At 43.0% G+C, this 26,794-nt stretch overlaps 1 protein-coding gene across 1 annotated transcript in view; it reads right to left on the bottom strand.

The window, feature by feature from the left end:
- The window catches only part of ROR1 (receptor tyrosine kinase like orphan receptor 1), a 416,741-nt gene that overhangs the window by 374,384 nt on the left and 15,563 nt on the right, over positions 1–26,794 (bottom strand). The gene's annotated exons all lie outside the window — the stretch shown is intronic.

The following is a 26,794-nucleotide window of genomic DNA, read 5'->3' as shown; positions in this document are numbered from 1 at the left end:
CACGTCTCATGACACTCACTGTCATGAGAACAGCATGGGAAAGACCCACCCCTATGATTTAATTATCTCCCACTGGGTCTCTCCCACAACACGTGGGAGTTATGGGAGCTACCAGATGAGATTTGGGTGGGGACACAGAGCCAAACCATATCAATCACTCTCCTCAGACCACAACTCCTGAATCCACTTGAAGGCCCACTCTCCTTCAAGGCGCTAGTAACACATTTCTCTGGTGATGGAACTGGTTTAAATAACTACATGAGCTAAAGGGTGGGAAGACTGTCTAGCAGCCACCAGTGGGCACACAGCAAATGTTTGGTTGCTGTTAAAATAATGAATAAAGTGCAGCCTGTGGCCAGCTTCCAAAAGGGACTGCCACTGTGTGTTCTGCATGATTCCAAGATGGGTCATCATCACTCTCCTTGGGTTCTGGTCACAGATGTGGCAGCCCCCACTACCCCAGGCAGGTGACTGCAATGCATTTCCCCAATCCCCAGAGGGTCCAGCTGAGGAAGTCCCAGGAAGTTTTCTAAGTGGGCAGGTCCCCCACCCCAGGACTGTATCAGTAGGTCCTGGGCAGGACCTGGGTATGTGTAATTCACAGCAGTTCCCCACATGATTCTATACTCACCCCTGAACAAGAACCACTGGGATGGGGTCTCTCAAATTCACCCACACAATTAGAAAAGCTCCCACAGATCCATCATCACCACAGGAGAGAGCTCTGAAATCACCTTGCCAACTGATAGAGTAAGTTCATAAAAGGAGCTGTTTTGAAAGGTTAAAGCCTTTCACCACTGAAGGGTGGTATTAATATTATTATTGGTTTTATCTTCATACACAAGCAAGTATATTATTAGACCCAAACATTCTTCTGGTTTCCTTTCATGAGTACTCAAAAAAAAAAAAAAAAAGGAAAGAAAAGAAAAAAAAAAAGGAAAGAAAAGAAAAAAAAAAATCCAGTCCTGTGTTCCACAGCAAGTTAATATATAAGGGCAGGCATTCTTTCCTTAATACAAAATTATAGTCCACCACCCAGAAACAAAAAGACAACCAAACTTCAAAAACAACAGAATTGCTTATCCAAAAATGTATATTTGAAGACTTAATGCTCTCAGATTAGCATAATTACTGGTATCCCTCTGGTTCTGCTTTTCTCCATATCCAGAAAGTCTTCATTGCTCGGAGACTCTCACCAACATTAATTAAAGAAATGGGCAAAACTATAGAATGACTGGGGGAACTAGGGCTGTTGAGGGAGGGTCAGGTAGTCTCAGGCTAGCCAAAAGACCAACCACAAATCATAGCACATTTGCAAAAACAAACAGAGGCAGTAATAATACCCCAGTGCCCTTTTTTCCAAAGAGATCAAAGCTATAGGCAAAAAGTGAAGGCAATTCAGTGAAAGGAAAAAGGCTGGCAGGACAGAACTGGGCAAAACAGATTCAAACTCCTAGGGGAATAGGAGGGAATTGAGGGGAAGAGAGACACTCCACCAGAAGTACTAAGAGGCTATGAAAAGCACTGGCCACTGTCCTGGTCCCTTAAGCCAGGGTCTCCTACTGGTCCATGGCCTGTTAGGAACCTGGCTGCACAGCAGGAGGTGAGCTGTGGGCAAGTGAGCGAGGCTTCATCTGTATTTACAGCTGCTCCCCCTCACTTGCATTACTGCCTGAGCTCTACCTCCTGTCAGATCAGTGGTGGTATTAGATTCTCATAGGAGCAAACCCTGTTGTGAACTGCATATGCGAGGGATCTAAGTTGGGTGCTCCTTATGAGAGTCTAATGCCTGATGATCTGGCACTGTCTCCCATCACCCCCAGATGGGACCATCTAGTTGCAGGAAAACAAGCTCGGGGCTCCCACTGATTCTACATTATTGTGAGTTATATAATTATTCCATTATATATTACAATGTAATAATAACAGAAATAAAGTGCACAATAAATGTAATGTGCTTGAATCACCTCCAAACCACCACCCCCACCCCATCGGTGGAAGAAATACCTTCTACAAAACTGGTCCCTGGTGCTAAAAAGGTTGGGGACCACTGCCTAAGGCAGCCTGAATAGCTGCATTAAGAGGGGTGCCTGAAATGATATGCAGCAAATCAAGAAAGGAGTATGTACAAGAACTGGGGAAGCTGTTTTAAGGAGTTGCTCCAGTCTGAGATTTTGATGAACGACTTTGCTTTTCTGGTTGCCAGAGGGTGCAGAAGGTGCCCAGAGAGAGTTGCAGGCCAACTTCTTCCATGGAAACAAAAGCAGAAGGGCATTTCTGACCCTGGCCTGACTCAAACAGGCCCCAGAGCAGCTGCCTGACTCCCAAAAGCTAAAATGTACACAGAAACTATTTGGATGTTGCTACCTCAGTAATCCAAAACAGCATGCAAAATAATAGGTCAGATGTAAAACATAAAGGAGATAAACAACAAATCGGCAACAGAAGAAGCAGATAGGGGAAAAAATTCTGAGTCAGAGCCACATGGACTGTGAAAGTTTCACTGAAAAGCTAAGCATGTGAGCTTACACCAACCCACAGACCGGCAACTAAGTAGGAAGAAAAAATAGCTCATGACCTTATGTGACTATATTTTCCAGAGTGAAAGAAACAAATATGACTTCTATCTAAAGCAATAAATATGTTTCTCTTTGTCTTTGTTGGACATTTCCACCCTCAATATAAATGTGGGTCTCAATCAATGCCCTTAGACAGAGAGAAGTCCATCTGATCATCATGCTAGTTTTCAATGGGCCATTCACTCAGCCGCAACGCTTTGGGGGCCACAGCATAATTCCACAAATGTTCATTGAGCATCTACTCAGTTCCAGCCCGGTGCTAGGTAGGCACCATAAGGGGTACAAAGAAGTGGGCAGGGTACCAGTGCTCTTCTAGTGCTCACACTATAATAGGTAAGGGCACACATTCACGTAAAACCAAGTATACTGGAAGGCAATATGTGTGAAATGCTAGAAGGCACTCATTCATTCATTCAATCAATATTTATTGAATGTCTGCTATGTGCTAGGTACCCAGTTCTGAGTGATGTGCGGAATTGGTGGAAGGTTTCTGGGAGAAGGCAGCATTTGAATGTGTATTACCACTACATACACCATTGCTAAACAAATGAAAATTCTACAAATCCCTAAAACTTACCTATTTTGTTTTTCCCAAAGAAAACATGCTCCCCCATTTAGCTTTTTCCATGAAGCACACTGAGCTGAACCTTAAGGAAGAGAATTTTTTAAAGTACACTTCTAATGATGAGTAACTTCACAGTTTTCTAAATCCATAAATGGTTTAAAAGGTTTGATAACCAACTTTTTTTTTTTTTTGCCATTTGTTTCTATCTTGAGGACCCCTCTCCAAAATTGATATCTGTCTCTTTTATTTAAAAAAGTGGTGGGAAGCACCTAACAGCACTCAGAAGCAATGGGGCATGGTGGGAAGCCTTTAGAACCAGACACCCTGGAGTTGGACCCTGTGCTCAATGCCTTACCAGCTCTGTGACCTCGGCAAGTAACGCAGCCTCTCTGGGCTCAGCTCCTTCATCTATAAACTGGGATCAGTAATTCCTCCCTCACAGTGGGTGGCTGTGAGGACTAAAAGAGGTAATAAAAATAAAGCTCTTAATAAAGTGCTCAACACATATAAAGCTTCATAGATGGTAGTTATATTTTTAATAGCATTTTAAACACTCAAAGTTCTATTACGGGAAATAATCCTCTTAAGTACTGCCTGTTTCATAGGTAGCACTGTTCTTGTTTTATTTAAAGGGAAACTGGAACCTGAAGTGTGTCATAAAAAGTTTGCTGTCAAATTACATATTCAACAAATTCCGATGTCCTGCCCATTCATTCATTCATTCAATCAAAACTTACTGAATACCTTCAATATCCCCAGACCTCCTGGAGTTTATGATCTAGGACAGGGGTTAGCTAGCAAAATCCTTCTGTAAAGGGCTAGCTAGTAAATATTTTGACTTTTGCAGGCCACGTGGTCTCTGTTACAACTACTCAACTCTGACATGGTAGCATGGAAGCAGTCACAGATGATATGTAAATGCATGTGGGTGAATGTGTTCCAACAAAACTTTATTTATAAAAACAGGCCCCAGGCCAAATTTGGCCTGCAGGCCTTAGTTAGCGAACTCCAGCACTTTGGGAAGCTGAGGCAGACAGATCACGAGGTCAGGGGTTCGAGACCAGCCTGGCCAACGTGGTGAAATCCTGTCTCTACTAAAGATAAAAAAAATTAGCCGGGCATGGCAGCACATGCCTGTAATCCCAGCTACTGGAGAGGCTGAGGCAGGAGAATCACTTGAACCCGGGAGGTGGAGGTTGCAGTGAGCTGAGATCACACCGTTGGACTGCAGCCTGGGCGACAGGGCGAGACTGTCTCAAAAAAAAAAAAACAAAAAAAAAAAAAAAACACACCTCTGGTTTTATTTCCCAAAAGCCTTCTTCAGCTTATTGGACTTGATCCCAACCTGGACCTAAGGACACAGAGCCCAAGGTGAGGCAGCACTTCTCGCACCCACTGCCTGAGCCACCCAGAACTTTCTAGATCATATGCACTCACTGAGTATACAGGGAAAGCTCAAAACAGGCCAGAAAGGGGAGTGGATCCTTAGATTATCAATGTCATAAGAAACACTGAGTCTCTGAATGTTTTTACCTCACAGACGAGGAGACAGAAAGAAGTACCATTCTATGTTCACCAGGGAACTAGCAGAACCATGCTTCCAGCTAACCACACCTCCAGTCCCAAAAGCCAGGGTCCTTCCTGCTACATCCCGGTGTAGGAAGGAGAAAAAAAAAAGATGGAGTGATGGGTTTCTCTATAAGGTCTACCAAAATCAGCTGCCCACAGAAGCTTGCAACATTTTGGCACAAGGACAGGCTACTAGTCTCTCCTTGGCCAAGTGGGGTTTGTGACAACTCACTCCCCTGACAAAATACAAAATTTTGATCTCAAAAGTAACCTAAACAGCTGGACCAATTCCTCATAATCAGCTGCCTATGTGACAATTTTAGGGGCACTGATCATTAACTCCTCTCCAATCAGGGGCTGTCCAGCACAGGCAGCTCAGCTCCTGGACGCTCCGAGTCTGAGCTTTTCAGGCACTGCTCGAAACTGTGTGAAAAATGTTTCTTTCTCTGTGTGTGCAGCCCACTTTAAAGGAAAAGGTGCTCAGAGCACACAATTATAAACAGATGAGTATGAACTTAACGTTTTGCCACTCTCCTTACTCCACATTCATCCAAGTTAAAGCAAATTATATATTAACCTCAATCCCACAGTTTTCTACAGTTGGTTGGGTCTGTATTCTCTCACTACTTCCTGTCTCTCTTACGGTCAGTTTCCAGGCAAAATTCAGGTCTTTGATGTCCTTGCAGAACCTGGGGGAGACCAGATAGTCCATGTGAGTTCCTGGGGTCCACATTCAGGTTCTGGTCTTTTCAGCAAGCATGTCTTTCTTTACTGTTTGTAGTTACTTTCCTACAGAGAAGCTCTTTACTTCCTAAAAGATTAAGTTTAGATCTGTAGACTAGCAAGCATATCAGGCCATTTGCAATCCAGTATTATTTCCCAAAATAGCCTCCATGGGCCTCCCAAAACCCGTGTTCCAGCTAAATGAGCCATCCCCTAGAGGCATCATGTTTCACACCTCCATGCCTTTGCATACGTGGATACCTCCACCTGGTCTGCCCTTTCCTCCCTTCTTCCTGGCAATCACCTTCAAGATCCTTCAGTATCCAGCTCAAATACCATCTTTTCTCTGAAGGCTTCTCTAATCTCCTCAGGACAGTTCATCTGTTCCTCTTCTCTAAAACCGCAAGCCTTTACACCACTTAATGGCATTACATTACATTATTTAGATTATATGTGTGTTTCCCCCTCCTGCCTAGCAGTTCATTAAAGGCTGAAGTTTGTCTGTTCATCTCCAGAACTCAACACTCGTTCTGGACACATAGTTAAGTAAAGAAATGATGCGTGCCTTCTACTGCTGTGTAATTCCCCAATGCACATAAGAGATTCAGGGCTAGACAACTTGGAAGCCATCAACAAAAAAGAGGAAAGAGAACACCTTAGAATGTTCCCAAAAATATCTTTTGCCTCGTCTGGCTGTTTCCCAAGAAGCAACATTCCTCCCCCAAATCAACCCAAAGGCTTTGTGACCAAATCCATTCATTTGCCGATAATTTCCCAATGCACCTATAAAATGAACATATGCACTAAATTCTCAAAATGGGTTTCTCATTTCTTATTTGAATACATTTTTCCTGAGCAGGACAATGTTTTTCCTTCCCTACACAAACACCTGGGCTTTAAACTCCATTGAACCTGGGCAAGCTGCCTGCATCCAGCCTGCTCGTTGTGTTGGAATCCAACGGTTGGTGACTTAAACCACTGATAAGTTCACTTTGTTTTATGAAATTTCTTTGGTAAAATGAGTTCCACAGTATTGAATTCCATGCATCTTCTTTGCCAACATGTCAATGCACCTTCTTTGATCTTCTTGTGTGCCTTGCTTTAAGAAAATCCAAAACCTAAAATGTTAAATGTCCAACGTATTCTTGACTTTGGAAAGGTGTGGAAGATGATTTTTGTTGGCAAAGATTTTCTGACACAGATATTTTCAGGATCCCAAACCCACTGCCTGAAGTGACATATATTCATGAGCGACTTTCTTTCTTTAATCAAAAGGAGAAACACTCAATTCTTAAAACTTGACCTTTCCATGGTCTCTCTGCTTAGATGCCACACTGGAAGTACACTCACGTTTGCTTAAGCGTCTTCCCTAGACAGAGAAAACGACAATGCTTCAACTCTAGACTTCTTTGAAACTCTCCATTCCCCAGAGTAACAAGTACAATGTATATATGATACATAAGATGCTAATTTAAACCCAATTTGGAAGCAGGCTATGTATTTCAGACCCACTGTTTTGGAATCTCTTTAGAAATTAAATATACAGGCTCCAGGTACCTCCTATTGCTCTTCCAGGGAAACTTTTGTCTTGTTCTCCCGCTTTGTTCCCAGTACTCATCACAGACATTCTATATGGCATTCATTACTCTGTGGGGGACTCATCAGTTTATCTCTTCATCTCCCTCTTGATGGCAGAGAGCTCATTTATGGGATTCCCTGGTACCCAGCATTGCGGGTGCACAGAAGTGCTTAAGTATTTGCTGAGGGTTTCTGACTGCCCTGACACTACCTTTTCCATATCACCTACAAACTATGGGATTGCCATGCCTTGCCTAGAATTGGCTGTGGCCCCAAAGAAAGCATTTAAGACACTGAAGCACCAGGTGGCCTCAGCATCAACAACCATCCCATCGTAGACAGTTCCAAATGGCCATGAATCAAGTTGCGTGACAAGATGACTACATCTAGCCCCAAGGTCCACGCTGATAATTATCTGTTCTTTTGAAAACATCTTGTCTTCCCAAAATCTGGTTCAACTAGGATAAGAGGTACATCTCTTCTTGGCAATACTCAAATTAGGTGGCTTATATTCTTTAAAAAAAAAAAACAAAAAAAAACCACATAAATCAAAACTAATTTTCCTATATGTGACTGCTGACAGGTACTATAGATTGGTTCACTCATTCCTCCTTTTTCCTACCCCTTTTCTGCCTTCTTCATCTACAGTGACTGGAAAATAAAACTCACATCCACAGCCTCCTTGCAGCCAGAGAGATCCACATGACACATTTCTGGCCAGTGAAATACGGTGAAAGTCACCTGGGAAACCTCCTCTCTCAATATAAATGCATGCGCTGACCACTATTAAAGCTGCTCAATAATAAGGGAAGGCAGAAATTCATTCATCTATTTAACAGACATTTATCAATACCTCCTGAATTGATCAGAATACAGACTAGGCATCTATAATAAGTGCCTTTTGTACCCAAAGGTAGAAAAGTTTAAATGAGATAGAAGTATATTTGTCTCTCATGTAAATCTTACTTTACAAATAAAAACAGTTCAGTTATTCAGTCTAAGGTCATGGCAACAGCTCAGCAAGGAAGAGGACCCAGGCTCCTTCCACTTTGTTGCTCTGCCATCCCAAAAGTGTGACCTTTATTCATATGGTCAAAGATGGAGCTGTGCTCCAGCCCAACAGAAGGAGAAAAAGGAGATGGCCCACTGCTTTCCTTTTAAAGTGCAAGTTGGAAGTTGCAATTATCACCTGTTTATGTCTCTTTCACCAGAACCTCACATGACCATATTCAGCTGCAAGGAATGCTGGCAAACGTGCCCAGGTAAAGTTCCTGTTACTATTGGAGGAGGAAGAAGAAGAGGAAGAAAGAGAGGAAGAGGAGGAGTTGGAGGAAGAGGAAGAAAGAGAGAAGGAGAGGGAAAACTACTATTCATACTATTACTACAACTACCACTAATAATAATAATATTGGGAAGAACAAGTAGCAGCCTCTGCCACACTTCAATATGCCAGGTGCGGTGCTGGAGAGACATGAATAAATTTCAGTCCCTCCCCTCAAGAAGCTCAGTTATTACTATGAGCTGAAAAGTGTCCATGCATCTTTATATCTCCAGAGACCAGCACAGATCCCTGCACTCTATTTACCAAATACTGATGCCAACCAGCAGCAACAATAAATATTCCACCCCCCACCCCAGGACCAATATGCACCTGGTACTGAACTGTAACTTGAGAAACAACCATGCGTAGGGCATCATGCCTGCCTTCAGGAGTGCCCAGTCTACACAAGAAGACAAGATGGGACTTACACTTGGAGAGATGATATAACAAAAAATTGCAAAGCCCTGTGCCAAGTGAGGGAAATCTCTCTAAAGCCTGGAACAGCCAGAAATGGCTCTGGGTGAGGAAGAATGACATCACTTGGCTCATGTCAGCAGGACAGATCTTAGATGAGATGCTGGGGTATGTGAAGGCAGGGCAATGAAAAGACTGATGCTAGCACAAACTCAGAACATGTGAGAGTCCTGCTTCGCCCACCTGAGTGGAGGAAGGCATTGTCCCCTTCTCTCCTCAGACAGAAACTGTCCTAGGTAATCCTGGCTCACAGCAGCTGCTCCCCCAGAGAGACAGGCACTGAACCTTAACTTCCCAAACACAAACCTGCCACCCCCACGTTGCCCATCATTAGTGATTTCATGCTCCCAGTTAAAACAGCATTTCCGTAAAGCAATTTTCCAGAAGTGGCAGAAGGGCAGAGATTAGCTGCAGGTTGCCATGGAGAGTCTCAGAAGACCATCTGTCCTGGCTGGTTTAGACTTTCATCTCCCTCGAGGTTATTTCTTAGGGTCAGGTGCTCTCAAAAGTCCCTCCCAGTTGTAAGATTCTGAGAAACTAAATTAGAACCGTGAGATCTAAAACCTCCTAGGACAAAACTGAGGAACACCTTGATCGCATTAAGGAATAAATCATTTATGCACAGAACCCCGTACCATGCCTGAAAAATGATGGGCCCTCAAAAAAGAGTTGTTACCCCTTTTCTGCCTTCTTCATCTACAGTGATTAGAAAATAAAACTCACATCCACAGCCTCCTTGCAGCCAGAGAGATCCACATGACAAATTTCTGGCCAATGAAATACGGTGAAAGTCACCGTATTAGTTTGTTTTTGTTTCTTAATTATATTCATAGCCCATCTCAATCCAGGGAGACTCTGAAATGGCTTATGATACAACAAACAATATAGTAATAAGAATTTTTAAGTCAGGGCCTGTGAATCTGTCAAGATAAGGAAAGAAAACTTGAAAAACAGTACAAAGATACAAAGGTCACAATACTCTAAAATGGAAACTAACCCTGAGGTACAAATTTTCCTTGAGTTTCCTTGAGGCCAAAACAAAAACAAAAACAAAACACTAAATTATTAACAAAAATTAAATAGTCTGGGCAGGGCGCGGTGGCTCATACCTGTAATCCCAGCACTTTGGGAGGCTGGGGTGGGCGGATCACGAGGTCAGGAGATAGAGATCATCCTGGCTAACACAGTGAAACCCCATCTCTACTAAAAATACAAACAATTAGCCAGGCGTGGTGGCGGGTACCTGTAGTCTCAGCTATTCGGAAGGCTGTGGCAGGAGAATGGCGTGAACCCGGGAGGCGGAGCTTGCAGTGAGCCGGGATTGTGCCACTGCACTCCAGCCTGGGCGACAGAGTGAGACTCCGTCTCAAAAAAAAAAAAGGTAGTCTGACAGTCACAAACAAGCTAACAACAAAACCCCAGGAACTCAGTTCAGAATTCTGCAGAGCAGTACCCTTGTTCCAGGGGACTTGACCAGGCTATGTAACAAGTTAGGAGGAAGTCACAGGGCACAGGAGAGGGGTCCATGGATAATAAACTAAGGAGTTATTGAACTAAGCAAAGTAAAACGGATTTCTTTGTTGCAGGATTTTTCCAAAACTTCAATGTGCTCATTATAAATCTCCAAAAGGGCAATAAAATATGTCTTATACAGCCAAGGAGGATTTTTATTTATTTTTTGAGACAGGGTCTTGCTTTGTTGCCCAGGCTTGAGTGCAGTCATGCAATCATAGTGCACTGCAGCCTTGAACTCCTGGGCTCAAGCAGTCCTCCCACCTCAGCCTTCCTAGTAGCTGGGACTACAGGTGCATTCCACTGCACCAGACTAATTTTTTAAATATATTTTATAGAGACAGGATCTTGCTATGTTGCCCAGGCTGGTCATGAACTCCTGTCCTTAAAAGATCCTCCTGCTTCCACCTTCCAAAGTGGCTGGGATTACAGGCATGAGCCACTGTACCAGACCTGTAATGAAGCATCTTATACTTTGGAATGCTTGGATCCCAAGTGGATAAATGGACAGTCACCACTATAATTCTATTCTTATCACGACAAAACATGTCAAACTTCTACTCTTTACCAAGACATCATCTTTTTGTGCTTTTAAAAAAGATACAAGAACGGAGTTCTGCATCTTCCCCTCTTTCCTCTCTTACACTCTGGCTAGTTTCACTCCAGTTGATGCATTATGAGCAATCATTTATAAACTGCATTATACTTTTTTATAGTGCATTTTATACTTTCATAGATTTGCCCCCATCTTCTTTCTGTTGTCTACATGTTTCTGGAGGTAGGAAGGATCTATATTACCATCTCCATTTTAAAAGGATGAGAAAACAAATCCCACAGAGGCTGAGCTCCAAGGACACACTGAGCCAGTAGCTGACCTGATCCTGGGCCACAGGCTTTCCGACTCTGGGCTACACCCATGGCCGAGCCTGTCCCTCTCCCTCCTGGTCCCTTCCCCTCCCTGATCAGGTGCTGCTTTTATCTTATTGTGTGTCTGCAGGTGGGTGGCAATGCTGCTGACTCTTTTTTGGCTCCATTTGGGCCCTTTTCTTTCATCCACTAATTAAATCATGCACTTTTCTTACAGGGGAGCAGAATCTTCAAAAGAGGAAAAGGAACCCTCCCTTTCAGCGCATTCAGGGATTAAAGTTCATCTGGCTATGAAATACTCACTAGGGACTAAATGCATTACTGAGAGGCAACTGCTGAAAGCCAGTGACACATTAATATGAAAATGTGAAGAGCAAGTGACAAGATCTCAGGCTCTAGCATTCCCAAGGTGGGGTCAAACAGCCCAGTGGCACCTCAGGGGACATTCTGATTCAGGAGCCTAGAGATGGCATCCTCCGCTGCAGTGACCTTAACAAGAAACTGGAACAAGAATGGGGTCTCTTCTTATGTAGGGGAGAGTTTGCAGCTAGGCCACAACCATTCCCCTCTGCACTGAGATAAGCCCAGCCCCAAGCTTGTAGAAAAAGCAGCCCTGCACGTGTATACCTATGTAACAAACCTGCACATTCTGCACACGTATCCCAACTTAAAGTATAATTAAAAATAAATGAAGAATGGTAAAAAATTAAAATAAAAAGCGTCCTTAAACAGATGTCCCCGCTCATCCTCATTCATACATCTTCACTGGGGTTCTTCACTGTAGAGTTCTAGGAAGGAGGCTTTACAAATAATAGAACATCTATTCAAGCACCAGGCTTTTATTTAATTCGAAATAAGTATAGATTCAGAGGTAGTTGTGAAAATAGCACAGAGAGGTCTCACGTACCCGTCATCCGGTTTTGCCCTCTGGTAACATCTTCTATAACACTAATACAATAGAAAAATCAGGAAATCAGCACTGGTACAACCATAGGCCTTACTCAGATTGGACCAGTTTGACATGCACTCATGTGTGTTTGTGTGTGTGTGCATTCTGTGCAATTTTATCACACACAGGTTCATGTAACCACCATTACAATTACAATACAGGACTGTTCCACCACCACACAGTTGCCTCATGATCCTCCTTCACAGACACAGTCATCCCCCTCCCAGGACGCCCCCCTCCTGAGTCCCTAACCCTGGCAACAATTAATCTGTTCTCTATTTCTTCAATTTTGTTATTTTGGAAATGTTCTATAAATACAACCTTTAGAGATTACTCAGCATAATCTCAAAAGGGTACATTTTTTTAATGTCTCATAATTTTTTACCCAGTAAAACATTATTTTCACTGAGTTTTGCTGAGTCTTTGTCCACTCAGCACAATTCCTTTTGGACCCATCCAAGTTGTTGAGTGCATCGATAGTTCATTTCTTTGTGAAGTAGTATTCCACGGCATGGATGTAGCACAGTTTGTTTAACCATTCACCCACTGAAGGGCATTTGGTTTGTTTCTAGATTTTGGCTATTACAAGCAAGGCTGCCATGAACAATCCTGTACAGGCTTTTATGTGGACATAAGTTTTCATTTCTCTGGGACAAATGTCCAGGAGTACAATGGCTGGGTCATATGCCAAACCTTTTTTAAAAATATTTTTGGGCCAGATGCGGTGGATCTCGCCTGTAATCCCCACATTTTGGGAAGCCAAGGTGGGTGGATCACGAGGTCAGGAGTTTAAGACCAGCCTCGCCAGCAGGCTGAAACCCCATCTCTACTAAAAATATTAAAAATTAGGCGGGCATGGTGGCACACGCCTGTAGTCCCAGCTACTCAGGAGACTGAGGCAGGAGAATTGCTTGAACCCAGCAGGCAGAGGTTGCAGTGAGCCGATATTGCGCCACTGCACTCCAGCCTGGGCGACAGAGTGAGGCTCCGTCTCAAAAAAAAAAAAAATTTTTGATGGAGAGCTTTCTAAATACATATTTCATACCATACTCGGCCTTCTTAAATATAATGTAGATAATTTAATCTTATTTTTAATGATTTAGAGTCATTATTAGGAGCCACTGAAATCTGTAGAACTATTTGTCTCGAAATTAAATGGCCCCAAAGTATTAGAGGCTTGTATCTCGAAGTGTTCACATGCCTGCATTTGTTACAATATTCTTCTTAAAGTTCAGAGGTGTGTTGTTCAATATATGTGGCGAGTGAGCACCTGATATATGGCTAGTCTGAGATAAGCTGTACTGTAAAGCAATTTACACACCCGATTTTAAAGACTTAGTACAAAAAGAAGAGTGCAAAATATCACAATAAGAATTTTTATAAGGATTGCATGTTGAAATGATGATATTTTGGACTTACTGGGTTAAAGAATATATATAATTAATTTTATTTGTTTCTTTTTTGTTTTGTAATGTGCCTAAAGGAAAATTTCAAATTACATATGTGGCTCAAATTATAATTTTATTGGACAGTGCTGGTCCAGAAGAGTTTTGTCTCTTTATTTGCTTGTAGGTTGCTAGAGGTGATTAATGTCTAACTGACATAGGTAGTATGTTACTATTACTGATATGCCCTATGATGGTAACATAATGCTACAAGAAAATTATAAATATCTAAATAAAATCAAAGTCTCATTACTGCTTTCAAAATAGCATGAAAAGAGGCAATCCAGAAGAGAGGGTAGAGATCTGGCTTAGGACTGAAAAATCTGAACTCTGCTTCCAACGTACCTTCAAGGAAATTACTTATTCATAGTCACACAATTCAACATCTATGAACCTCCATTTTCCCACCTCTAAATTCTTGCCTTGCTTATTTCATGAGCATTGTAAAAATTAAATGAGCTAATAAGTAGCAGGCAAATAAACAAATATAGAAGTTTTTTTAACCAATCTCGACATAACTAACTCAGTAGATCGAGCAGGGCTCTCCACTCCCTCTATAGAACACCCCACCTAGTGTCCAAGGATGCTCCGTGGATGCTCCTGGACAAGCCATGCACTATTCCCACCTCTTGAGTTCTATTCTGACAAGATTCAGTAGGGTTTGATCCCAAGGCTTGTTATACAGTTTCAGCTATATAATTTTTTAGAAATTGTGTACTTTACAGAATTTAAATTAATAAAACAAGAGTATAAGAAGAGTTGTTGCTTCTATGAAAATTAAGCCCAATTCTTTGGAAAGTGAAATAAAAATAACCTCCTCCCCTCTCCCCACCAAATAATTACCACTGTGTTAACTCTAAGATAACGATAAACACAGGGGGGGCGTTATACGTATCTAAAAGAATTCTCCATTTACAGTGCTTTACATGTGTCTTTCAACTTCTATTCACTTTAGAGAAAACAAAGCTGGATACCACAGAAAATGTATTACAGGTTAGGTGTGGATGTGAAAAAAGACAGCACCCTCCAAACATCAGACACAGCTCAAAGGAAAAGCTACAAGATTAAATGAATGTACAGCTAGGCAGTTAAAGTGAGATAAAGTAGTTAATTTCATTTCTTCACTATTTCCTCACTCCCTATTTTAACTAACCTTTTTCATTAACTGTCTAATGAGTGCTGGATAAGAAGGCTACTTAACCACTATTATCAGAATAAATGAGAGGAAGAAATCTCCAAAATGAAATATAAGTGATTCAGTGGTGTTTAAAAAATACATGATACCTGGCCAGGCACAGTGGCTCACATCTGTAATCCCAACACTTTGGGAGGCCGAGGTGGGCGGATCACTTGGGGTCAGGAGTTCAAGACCAGATTGGCCAACATGGTGAAACCCCGTCTTTACTAAAAATACAAAAATTATCCAGGTGTGGTGGTGGGTGTCTGTAATCCAAGCTACTCGGGAGGCTGAGGCAGGAGAATTGTTTAAACCCAGGAGGCAGAAGTTGCAGTGAGCCGAGATCACGCCACTGCTCTCCAGCCTGGGCAACAGAGCGAGACTCTGTCTCAAAAAAAAAAGACCAAAAACATGATACCCATAAATACAGCCACATAATACGTCCATGTTATGAGTAGAAGATTCAAAAACAGGTTAAAACAAGAGTTCAAAGGCATGCAAATGCTTTTTAATTCTTTAAGAATACCCATTAAATCATATAAATGACATAAAACTAATGCAAAATTACAACATTGTAATCATAATAATACAGCAATTTTCTCCTATCATAATAAATAATTGAACCATCTACACCAGGGCTCAGATAAAAGAACAAAATCAGCAATAAGTAATATTTATTAAGTTCCTACTATATGCCAAGAGCATTACATTATTTCATTTAATCCTCACCAAAAAAATAAACCTAGCAAAATACCCAATATATACTTTTTATAGATGAAAAACATCTGAGATTAAAAAGGTTAATTAATATCCCCACAGTGGCAGCTCTGGGATTCAAGGTCAGTCAAACTTCACCATGCTACATCCTAGAATTATGAAAATCCGGACTATCGAGCCTCAAGGTTGAGGAAGTTCCCAGATTTTCTCATCAGAGCAGCACATCTCAGATGTCAATGTGCAGATGAATTACCTGGGGATCTTGATGAACTGCAGTGTCTGATTCAGTAAGTCTGGAGCACATCTGAGATTCTGCATTTCCAGCAAGCTCCCAGGTAATGTGGATGCTGCCGGTACTCAGACCTCCTGTCCTGCAGCACATCCAATCATTGTCTGTCTCAGAGGGCCTGATTTCCTTCCAGTAGCAGAAACCATTCAGAATACCATTGCCTTTTCTGCCTCCCCAGCTCCCAGTCCTCAGCAGTTTCCTACACCCAGGAAAGGGCCAACTCTGCTGATGCCAAGTGGATAAGAACTCCAGGTATCACATCTTTTAAGGGCCTGCTCCGTGCCAGGCACAGGAGCACCAAGAAGAATAAGAAAAAGACCCACACTTCTTAGGGCTTTTAATCTCAAATACAGAACGTACTCCTGAAAATATGCCATTATAATCAATTCGCAAACAAGTGATAATTGTATAGGTAACAGCAAAATCACCTTAAAGGGGTTGACATTGTCATCAGAATATCTTAAGGAATTAACACTCTTCATTCACATTTTCAACATCCATGGGAGAAACATTAAAGCAAAAATGGACCCAGGGTAACCCTAGGACTCAGTTCTCCTAAGTCAAACCTTCTCATCTGTCTATGAAGCATCCCCATCTTTGAGCCTGGCTGCCTGCCCATCTCCTGAGCTAAGGAAAGGAAAATATTCACAAGCCTGCCTTCATTACTAGGGGAAATGTTAGCTCCTGCTTTTAATTAAGCATTTTAAACTGATTTTCTTCTTTGACCATAAAAGATAACCAACTGCATATTTTCTAAATGATCCACACAGATCTAATAAACAATGTTTTTCCAATAAAAAGGCAGCTCCCACTGTCTCCCTTGTCTGCCATAAAAACTTGAGCTTTCCAATATTCATCAGTTTGACAAATATTTAATGAGTGTCTCTTTGATTTGCGCCAGGCTCAATGTGCTGAACACTGAAGATACACATGAGAATTAAACACCATTCCTCCTCACCCAGATCTCACAGTCCAGAGACAGAGACAAACATATAAACAAATAATCCCAAAAGAGTGACACTAGCTGTTTAAAAGCAAAAAAAAAAAAAAAAAACAGGAGAGGAAAAATGGGTGTTTTTTTTCTCCTCCTGAGTCAAATGCAAAACCATAATCCATTTCCAATTTGAAGGAACTAAGAGCTATAAACAAATGGGAAAAAAGCAGAATTGCACAATATTCCTGAAATACATTGTGGTTAGCCACCAGCCATACAGACACTATGACAGGCACGCTCCTAGGCACTCAAGTGATAACATGGAATTCTGTCGCCAAGGAGGTTCCAGTGGCCTGGGGAACAAGACACAGCTAAGCACTGGAGAAGTTTTTAAACACTGATGAGAGAAGTCAGACAATGTAGGCTACGGCTAGATCATGATGAGCTTTGATCCACCACGGCCGTGGCAGTGGGGAGCCATTGAAGATATTTTTGAGGAAGGGAAATGACACAATGAAAGCTGTTTGTATATCAACTTTGTAATAGGAAAAGTGACTTGAACACCTACTATGTGCCAGTCACTATTACTCCAGGGGCTTTACATGTATTATCTGTAGTTTTCCAAACAGCCTTTCAAGGTAGACATGATCGTCCCTTCTTTACAGATGAGGCAAGTGAGACTCAGAAACATTAAGCAAAAGTATCTAAGATTACGTGGCTAATAAATGATGATGCTGGGGAAGTTAATCCAGCTGCTGAATCAATACAAGAAAGAGGTTACTAGCAGGGAAATTAACGTTAAGCCCCTGAATAGCCAAGATATAAAGTATGGTGCTGACACCAAAAATAGGAAAGTTTTTAAGGCATCTCACACAACACCTCATCTATTTTCTCAAAGTAGTCCAGAGATGAACCAGAGATACTTTTGCTTAATGTTTCTGAGTCTCAGTTGCCTCATCTGTAAAGAAGGGACAATCATGTCTACCTTGAAAGGCTGTTAGGAAAACTAGAGATAATACATGTAAAGCCCCTGGAATAATGCTTCATCTCTGGACTACTTTAGAGCAGCAATAAAGTAAATAGCCACAGTGTGTTAAGTGATTACTATGTGCTGGGTACTATGTGTGATCAGGGCTGGGGATGCAAAGGAGACATACAGAGCAGTTAGTGACTCGTCTCTACTCACAAGGCAAAGTAATGGGTGGGCAAGACAACAAACCGCCCTGCTTACCTCCTCTCTATGGCAGCGGACTGCATGCTGCCTGGCTCAAGCCCATGCATGATGCTGGGACCCATCACAAGGGGTCAGGTCTGTGGCCTCCTCCTCCTCCCCCAAAAACTGCAACCCCCACTGACTTGTTCCTCACAGGCTCTTGGTCCTGTTCTAGATTATTCTAACCAAGAGTACCTACTTAAGTTGATGGGCCCCGTGCAAAATAAAAAAGTGGGGCCTCTTGTTGAAAATAATATTAAGAATTCCAATTTCCCTGCAGAGCGTTAAATCAACCAGGGGGCTCCAATGTGGATCCAAAGCTGGCTCTGATTCTAAACCAGTTCCTACTTCTCTAGATTGGTAACAATTGTATGCAGAGTGGAAAGATGCCTGACTGAATCTCAGAACATGTCTGTTCCATTCAAATCTTCAGGATCAGGAGACCTACTGCCAAAAAGATAGCTTCTCGCCTCAATGAGAGCTGGCATGGCATGGGCTCATAAGATGAAGAACGCAGCCTCTCAAAAGGGCAACTTTCTCCCTTCCCAGTATATGGCTTCCAATGATTATGTGGTGCAGTATTTAGTGAAAAGGAATTTGGTCATCTGTCCTCTCAAAGGTTATCCGGAAGATAGAGAACATGAAAAAAAAAAAGACAAGACCAGAATCAGTCCTGCTTTAAAACAACAACAACGACAACAACAAAAGTGTCCCTAAATTTAATATGTGAGGCTTAGTAAAAATGATAACGATAACAAACATTATTTGAGTGTTTATCAATTACCAGTGGCTATGCTGAATCCTTTTTAAAGATATATATAGCCCTCACAGCAACCTGAGATACAATATTCAAAACCATGTTCATTTGCTTTCATAGAAGGGCTTGTTTCACTTGTTCAAATAGAGCTGAATTTCAGGTAGAGGGAGAGCAGAACAAATAAACCCTACTAATTGTTTGACCTTGGGCAAGTTCCCTTCCCTTGCTGGGCTGGATGTGTTCACCTGTAAATGGAGTTTGTGGCCTGCAGGCTTTTGAAGTCCTTCGGACTCTGATAGTCTGTATTTCCCAAAGGAGGAACTGGGGAAAATTCCTGACTCTCCATTCAGCCTTCCCACACACGCTACTCCAGAGCACCAGGCAGACAAACCACAAAATCGGGCACAGCAGAAAAAAGCTGGCCCCACAGCCAGGACACTGGGTTTCTAGCCTGGATCCACCAGTTACTCATAGGATGACTCGGAGCAAGCCACTCCACCGCTCTGAGCCTTGGTTTCCTTATCCATAAATTAATTAACAGATGCCCAAAGTCCTTTTTTGCAAGGCACAGTGCCTGGCACCTAGAAAGTTCTCGGCATATGTTAGTTATTATCATCATTATTAATTATTACGCCCTCTTCCAATAGGTCCCACCAGCTTCAAGTAAGAAGGATCCCTTTTAATGCAAAAATGAACTAGAGTCCTCTTCCCATCTAATAGGTTTAACATTTAGAATCAATTAATTAGAAAAATATAGAACATCAAAAAATCACTATGAATTGTTATTCAATTCATCAAAGCACTTTCACATACGCTTGAACAATGTGAAACATTTTTCTCATCACCGATGATGATGGATTCTCAAAACCCTTGCAATGATACTGAGGAGCTGGGCTGGGGCCCGCTGCTCTCTGGACCACCTGCCAGCTCAGGGCTAGGTGCGTTGCCACTTCCACCTTCAATCACCTCGACTCTGCAACTCCTCCTCTCCTCTCTCCACTGCTGCCCTTACCACACTGTCAAGGCCCAAAACACAAAGGAGGCAAAAGGAAGAAATATGTATATCTAGCACTGGAACTGAATGTATGACTGCTTGTGCCTGTTTCTGCCTTTAAATCTTTCTTCTCACAAAGTACAAACTTTTGAAGGGTAAGAGATGATACACCCATTTTATGTAGAATGTTTGATGCAGTCTTGGATAAATTCTTCATAACTATATTTTAATATGCATTTGAAAAAAACACAAAATAATACATTATTAGAGCAGGAATGGTTCTTTAAAGCTATGGTTCTTTAATTTGCATATAAATCACCTGGGATCATGTTCGAATGCAGCTTCTGATCCAGTAGTTCTGGAGAGGAGCCTGAGACTCTGCATTTCTAACAAGCTGCCAGGTGATGTTGACACTGCCACTACACAGGGCTTGGTCCAACCTTATTGCTTTGCAGATGAGAACTTGAGGATCAGAGAAGGCAAGTGTTTTGTCTGGGGCCACACAGCTAGTAGAGGTAGGGCTAGGAGATAAACTCAAGTTTATTGACTTGCAGTCCAGAGCTCTTTCTGCTATGCCCTGATGTCATCCTTTGTAGAAGAGAGAAATGTTTCTGAAAAAAAAATCCCACTGTCCTTTCCCGTGTAAGACAATACTACATACCTATAAATATGTACATATATAGAGGACAAGAGATAAACTCTCTCTTTCCCAGTTTCCAGCACAGAATGTTGCCAACAAAAGATACTCAAAATACTATGTGTAGATGGATTAATCTGATGGGGGTTTCAATGAAATGTTCTGATTAGAGTAATGCTTTTACCTTTGTCATCTCTTTGAAGACTCCCTTCTGAGCAGCCACCCCCATCTCCAAAACCTTCTGTACTTACATACTAAGTTTCCCCTAATGGAATTTTCTAAATTAAAATTTAATTTATGGGGAGAAAGTTCAAAACAAGCTGTTGTTCTAAATCAATATTGAGGCAGAAGATAAGGCTATTCCAGTAGCGGCAAGATATTTTATGTTCCTGCATATCCTTTGCACTAGACCATCTAAGGCATGTGAAGTGTTTGAAGAGTCGCACTTAGCAGTCTAAGTGTTCAAACAGCATTCAAAGCCTCTCTGCCCTCCCACCATTCAGAATCACTCCAAAGGGCTTCTGTGGCTTGGAACTGTATTTTCACGATCTTAAGAGTTCAAGAGAGCTTACTCCATGAGCTCGCTCAGCTCAGGCCCAAGCACGCTGCAGGTCCACAATACGTCCCCGACCCAGTGTCAGATCCAGCACCTAGAGTCACAAGTTTTCAAGGTTTCGACAGGATTTTCCTTAAAAGGTCAGAAAACATACCCTCAAAGGAAAGAAAAAAATGGCTGTTTAGACTTCTTATTCTATTCTACCACTGGTTGAAATTAACAAATTCAATGCAAATACTTTGGATTTGAATCTTGCCGCACTAGGAAACCAAGAGGACAGGAGGATAACACTTAAAGGCACAGCCAATTTTTCCCCTTGCAAGAGGGAACCTGCAGCATAGCTCCAAAGCCACAAGAGCCCTCTCAGCGGGGCTTCTGATGATTTCTAATTCGAAGAATGTAATCCATCAGCCCCCTGGAGCACTGGCCTGGCCGCCAACCCTCCCACCAGAACCTTCCTGAACCTGCCCTCGCAACCACGAAGTCCCCTTCCCTGGATGCAGGGTTCCAACCTCCCTTCACTGCATGGCATTCGAGGCTCTGCACACACAGGCAGCCTCGTCTGGGGTCCCCAAGTCTCTGTGCAGATCTCTCCTAAGGCATGTACCAAAACAAATTCTAATTCCTCCCGTTATTATGTCTCTCCACCCACCCCAAACGACTGCACCCCACCACTACCACCAGTTTCATGAGTGCGTGAGCCCCTAGAAAATGGATAATGTTCTGGACCCTGCGTATGCCAGCACAGTCCCGGGCATGCAGTCAGGACTTACAAAATGGGAGCTATTATTCTTACATCATATTGATACGTTCCCTCCGCTGCTCCCTTCTTGCTCGCTGCTTCCTCCAGTGGGCTTCCTAAAACAAATTTAGGGCTGGAAGGGGCAGTCAAGCCACTGCATTTTACAGACGAGGAAATTGAAGAAGACCTTCAGGTGATTCCATCACTGCGGTCCTGCTAGCGGTCTAGCTGGAGAGCCGCCCTCTGGCCTGTGATGACTGGTCCTGAGCTCCTCCTCTTTCTTTCTCTCTGGACCCAGCCGGCAGGGCACAGCAGGCCACTACCAGCGAGAGAAAGAAGCTGGTTCCTTCATGGCCTAATGCTGGAGGCCGGGGAAGCCAGTTTCGACGCCAGACTCAGGTACTGAGGAATTCAGGGTGGTTATCTCTGATCAAGGCCGGGGTGGGCCTCGGGTTCCTCGCCTGGAACATGGTCATCTGAGCTCTTGTTGATGGACGACTCACCATGCACACTCAGGACATGCCAGTGTCCGTCAGCATTATCTGATTTTGCCCTCACCAAAAGGTAATGAGGTAGATATGATTAGCACCCCAATTTTTACAGACGGGGAAATCGAAGCTTTGAGGTTTGCCTAAGATCACAGTTAGTTGAATGGGTTTGGCTGATTCTCAGAGCCAGTATTTTGACTTTGGTCACATTAGCTTTGTCAGAGGCCCCTTTGGCCCTAGAAAGCAGTGACAGTGAGGACGTCCTTCACCGAGAGCAGATGGGAAGCTCACCCTGTGCTTCCTGGTTCCCCAGCAACCAGGGCCCTTGCCTTTACCTAACTGCATTAGCGGCAGTTCTACCTAATCCTAGGTGCACACAACGGAGACAGGAGTCTTTCCCTGGGGGCTCTGCTTCTCCTGAGATTAGCCACAGTCCCCAGGAGGCTGTTATCCCAACCCCAGCGGGGAGGGCAGCACAGCCAAGATGGAGCTTACTGCAGGAAGCCACTGCTGCACTGGGAAAAACAAAGCTCAGACTGGATGGCTCAGCTCTGATCACAGGCACCAGATGTGCCAGCTACACGGGCACATGCCTGCCAGTCATCACCAAGTGACCGCTGAAGCAACCACCACTTCTTTCTGGAGGTCCTGGGAAGGGCATCAGCAAGCATTCCAAATAAAAAAACATACCCTGAGCTTCTCCTAAGGGCATTCCCTAGAGCAAGCACCCAGGTCCCTGTCTCATTCACCATTGTATTGCCAGCACCCAGCACTGTGCCTGGCACATAGTAGGTGTTCATCGATCATTTGGTTAACTTTTTTTATTGACACATAATAGATGTACATATTTTCAGAGCACATGTGATATTTTGGTACATTCATAGAATGCGTAAAGATCAAATCAGGGTAACTGGGATAGCCATAATGTTACGCTAGGAACATTCTAATTATTCTCTTCTAGCTATTTTGAAATACATAATAGATTATTATTAACTATTATCACCCTACTGCCAATCGATCATTGATTGACAAATGAGCTTACCATCGCCATTGTGGTAGAAGCCAACGATGCCTCACCAGATTTGAGAATGAGTATCCAGGCTCACCATCAATTATGAAGTTTGGGATAACTTCCTTCACCTGAGTTTTTCCATTCCATAGCCCCAAATAATAACACCCATCTCGCCTAATCCAGTAGGATTTAGCCATTCACCCCACAAGACTCTGGAACAAAGGCATAGAATAATTTTAAAGGGCAGCACTATTTGAGGCCACTTACTTTTTTGCGTAGATAATCTACACAATGTGAGATCAGAGACAGCTGTCATAAGATTCTGGGTCTGAGGATTACAGGTTGTCTGGTATTGTGGAAGAGTGGACTGGGAGTCCTAGCACCTCAAGTGATTCCTTTAGAAATATGAGAGTCCTCGGCACCAACTTTATCTCACAGTCCCTTCATCTTTCAGCAAAATACTTAATTCAACTGGATACTCTAATTCACCCTCACAGACATTAGTAGAAAATAAGTTTTCAGGGAAAGAACCAAGGAAGTTAAGTAAGTTGCAAGTTTCCATTTTTCTCTCATTCTCTCTCTTTGCAAGAGGCAAGGAATGAGAATTGGTGTAATAATAAAAAGAATAAAGTGATATTCTCATGGTGCCCTGCAGTTTGAAACATTCTTTCACTTGGATCTCTCGCTTAATATACATAATAATCCTCTGAGATTTTATTAGCCCATTTTATAAATCAGGAAACAGAAGCCCAGAGAGGTGAAATATCTTGCCCTAGTAGCAGATGAGTAGCAGGCCAGGCCCAAACTGAGATTTTTTTTCTCTCCAAACCATACACTGTTCCCTCTGTGCAGGGCTGTGACTTCTACGCTCCCCACATAAATGAGAACTGCTCCCTCTTCGTATTATCTGGATGTTTGGTTTGTTCTAAGAATGCCTCATCTGTGACATGGGGGAAGGATAAAAATAGGACCTACTGAATAGGGTTGTCGCGGCGCCTGAATACTGCCTAGCACACGGTATAGACTCTATAAATATTACCAGTGGTAGTAGAAGCAATTGCTGGTTGTATTGTAAACTGATAACACTCCCATTTCAAGGCATTTGCTTTGAATGCCTCTGCACTCACTGCTCCTCCCTCAGACGGTCTCAGGGGTCACCCTTTCCCTTCACACAGGTCTCTCTGCTCGAATCCCTTAAACCTAGAGGCCCCTCAGACTGCCCCATGCGACAGCACCCACCCCACCTCCATCACAAGCTCTTTACCCTGCTCATTTTTCTTGGCCCTTCCTGTTACCTGCTGTCATGTATATTTCTGTATTTCCTGACTCCTCCATGACTAGGGTCTTTGTTTTGTTCACAGCTTTACCCTCAGTATCAAGAACGATGCCTGCCACGTAAATATCTGTTGAGTGAATAAAGGAGACTTCATGGATCCATTCACCAAGAAATGAAGACAAAATGGTACTTGCTGTCTAAATCCTCGATCTCAGATAGGACTTTAGGTTTACAAGGTGACTTTATAGCCTTCACCTCCTATAATCTTCCATAATCTTCAGGGAATGGATTATAATTTCCATTATAGAGATAAAGAAACTAAGACCTCTTATCCCCAGAAAGGGCAGAGCAACATTCTGGGAAGACAGATGCTAGGTAAGGTCCTGAACCCCACCCTCATGCCCACACGCCATGCCCATTGATTAGCAATGAGGCTTGGGGGTCTCGGCCTCCTTCTGAGTTGCTTTGATTCTGGTGGAGCAGCTGAGGTTCAAGGGGATGGTGGGGACTGGCTTACAGAAAGGGGCCTGGGAAGTGAGTTTTATCCCTCAGTCAGGAATCAACATTACAGGCAGCACAATTTTGTGAACTCATTTGTCCAAATAAACCCATACATTATTACTAATATCATTTTAAAACACATAATGGGCTCTTGTTTTAGTGCCTCCCAGACAAATTTTTTTCCAGTGAAGCCTCCCCTGAGTCACCTTTCCTGATTCTGCCTCCAGCACTCTAACAGGAGCCTGCATCGGCTGCTCCCCCTCCACACCTTCCAGGACCTGTGCCCAAACTCTCACTGTGTCACCATCATTGTTTTCATGCTGCCCACCAGGCCAGCCTTTGAGGTCCTAGCAGATAATCCTGTAGCCCCAACACCTGCCCACTGCCTGGCACCCAGCGGGCCTCCATGTGCCTGCTGACCAAGGACCACTCCTGACTCATAGCAGGTGCAAGAAATAAAACAGCCCGGGCTTCTCTCCTCCCCACCACTGACTCAGGCCCCAAGAAACCTGAGCAAAATTTTATTAAGCTCCTCTTTCTCCTGCATGAAGGAAAGATGTCCCAGCCTGAAGCAGATGGCACTGGGAGGCTAAGGCAGAGTTGCTGTGGGAAATCCAGAGACAAGGGGGCATTTCTGGCCATCTTTGCATCCAGATGGCTTGCAGGTTCAAAACTGAGAACACTCTCCCCTCTACTCATTGAGAGAAAGAAGAGAGAGGAAGAGCTCCCCAGGGGATATTTCCCTAGTAATGAGACCTCTTTCAAAATTCCTGAGAAAAGACAGGGAAGGGCAGAGCAACAGGAAGGGAGAAAAAGGTGCTGAGGGCTGGCAGCCAGCACTCACCACCTCTGTTCCCAGCCTGCAGGTGCACCGTCCCTGCAGCACAGTGCCAGGATTTTCCACACCTTCTCTCAAACACAGTCTACATGAAAAAGGAGAAAGAGGAGGACTGTAAGGGAGAATCTGAAATGGTTGCCAATTAAGGGCAGGGTGACCCTAATTTATAGCAGCAAAACCCAGTTATCACAGACTCCATGTTGGGAAAACAGCCCAGCTCTGGAGCTGCCCACTGCTGTCCTGCAAACAGAACTCACAGCAGGTGTCATTTAGCCTGATTGACTTTTTACGGGGCTGGATTCCTCAACTGTTGGAAGAGATAGCCTGGAGATTTTCAGTTGTTCAAAGACGCATTTTTAAATTCCTAGATAGTCACACCAAGGTAAGCTGGAGTTATCTCGGCCTCTAGGAAGGAAGAACAAAGCTTAGTAAAAGTAAAAGTAGAATCCATTCAACTGGCCCAAGGCTCAGGAGATCCAGAACCAGACACTACTGTAAGGAGCATCCAACCCGGTGATAGTCATTACACAAATTACAAAATTTAGTCATTACACAAAAATTACAAAAAATAGTCATTACACAAATAAATATTCAATGACAAATTATAATGAAGGTTATTTAAGAATACAAAGTGCTAGGAGAGCTTGTGAGTGGAAATCCAATCTCACCTGTTGAGTCAGGGATGTGACATCTGAGCCAAGACAGAAGGACTGTAGCTGATGGGTGGGGGGAAGGTGCTTCTGTGGGAGGGAACAGCCCATGAAAAGCCACCATGTGCATAGGTGCCCTATGAGACCACAGAGGGGGTTGTAGACAGCCTGGGAGGGCCTGCCTGAAAGTCATGTCAGTGGATCCTTGCTTTGAAAAATATTTAATGAGTGTCCCTTATTCGTGCCAGGCTTAATGTGCTGAGCTCTGAAGATACACATGAAAATTAAACACCATACCTCCTCACCCAGATCTCACAGTGCAGAGGGAGAGACAAACATATAAATAAGTAATCCCAAAAGAGAGTGACAGTGCCTGTTTAAAGACAAAAAAAAAAAAAAAAAAAAAAAAAAACAGGAGAGGAAGGATGGGT

The sequence above is a fragment of the Nomascus leucogenys genome, chromosome 5, assembly GCF_006542625.1.
Source record: "Nomascus leucogenys isolate Asia chromosome 5, Asia_NLE_v1, whole genome shotgun sequence".
Lineage (NCBI taxonomy): Eukaryota > Metazoa > Chordata > Mammalia > Primates > Hylobatidae > Nomascus > Nomascus leucogenys.
This window is presented reverse-complemented; position numbering and strand designations above follow the sequence as displayed.